Genomic DNA, 1,407 nt, shown 5'->3' with positions numbered 1-1,407 from the left:
AAGAATTAGCATGGTTTTGTAACAGTTACACCTGACAGCTAAGAAGTGACAGCAATTCACATTACTCTTAAATCTGTATCTGTGAATGTTGGGAATACTGTATGGATTTAGATATTTGTGTGAGATGGCACAAATCACAAAATAAGTGATAGCGACTTATATGATAAAATTATATTATTTTGTAAATATTTTCTGTGGTAATTCATTACATCGATCCCATTAAAATGCTGGACAAGATATATAAAATTCATGTTTTACTCGAAACCTGAATATGACTTTAATTTTTAAAAACAATTTCAGTGGTAAATGCTTCAGCAAAGTTTCTCTAAATTGAAATTAATAAACTTCACGCTAAGAACTACAATGATTTAAGGTGGCTTAATTTGACATTAGGAATATCGTCTTGATTGTAACAACATATTTAGTGTTTTGCTAAAATCAAGGTGAGAAAAATAAATTTATAAAAAAACAAAAATGATTTATGAATTATTTCTCTCCATATTACCCACCCAGACATAACCAGCCCATTATAACAGTCAGACATATGCAATGATGACTAAATTCAGTCATCGTTGAAATTCGGTCATATGAAAATCATAGCTTCACACTTAACTTTTTTGTTTCATTTGTATGAAAGTATAATTGTCGGGGTGAGAGTAGAACTCACTTGAACAACTCATTTTATAACTTTTAAATGTTTAGGTATATGCCACATGGGCCTCCAGTTAGTCTTTTTGTCCCGAAGCGCAAATATTAGCGTCGGGCCAGAGAGGGTGGGTGTGGAGATGTAGGCGCTCACCCCTCCAGGTCCTCTGCACTGCGCTCCGGGCTGCGGTCCCCTCCTGCCGCCCACCTCCTCGGGGATTGGCTGTCACGGGCTGGTGGGCGGTACCAGGAACAGGGTGAATTTGGGGGTCGCGGGCGCTGGCTGCGTGGGGTTCAGGTGCTCCCGGTAAAGTCGCCGCGTGCCGGCTGCTGCCCGCTGGTCTCCAGGTGCGCGCTCCCGCTGCGACCCAGGAAGAGTTCCCCGTTCCCTTTTCAAAGCCGCTTGCTTGCCCTCTCCCGCTTCCCCGAGACCCCGGGGTCCGGCCCTTTTGGAGGAGGGGGCGGTCAAGGTCCAGGCCTCAGGGCCTCGCGCGTGTCCCAGCAGGCTCCGCGCGTTGGCCTGGGACGGCTGGGCGAGGGGCGCGGTGTGGGGACCGGGGGTTGGGGACACCCAGGGACTGCAGGAAGCAGGGTTGGCAGCCGCTAGGGCCCCGATTCCGCAGGGTTAGATATACCCGGAAACGGATTCGGCTCCGGAGCCCGCGCGAGCCGGGAGTCCTGGAGGGCGCGGGAGGCGCGGGCCGATGCGCTGCTGCTGAGTAATACCCCGCGGCGGCGGGAGGCGGCGGCCTGGGCGCCCCC

At 49.6% G+C, this 1,407-nt stretch overlaps 1 protein-coding gene across 2 annotated transcripts in view; it reads left to right on the top strand.

Moving 5' to 3' along the window:
• Positions 1-858: 858 nt before the first annotated feature.
• Positions 859-1,407, top strand: part of TTC39C (tetratricopeptide repeat domain 39C) — a 90,818-nt gene continuing 90,269 nt past the window's right edge. The window contains exon 1 of one of the 2 annotated variants that reach the window (XM_011360432.2): positions 859-993. The gene's annotated coding sequence lies outside the window, so the exon portion shown is untranslated. The remainder of the gene's footprint in view (positions 994-1,407) is intronic. The other variant, XM_011360431.2, reaches the window with a different exon arrangement.

The sequence above is a fragment of the Pteropus vampyrus genome, unplaced genomic scaffold (genome assembly GCF_000151845.1).
Source record: "Pteropus vampyrus isolate Shadow unplaced genomic scaffold, Pvam_2.0 Scaffold55, whole genome shotgun sequence".
NCBI classification, from domain to species: Eukaryota; Metazoa; Chordata; class Mammalia; order Chiroptera; family Pteropodidae; genus Pteropus; species Pteropus vampyrus.
The sequence above is the reverse complement of the archived record's forward strand: the minus strand, read 5'-3'. Positions and strand labels throughout refer to the sequence as shown.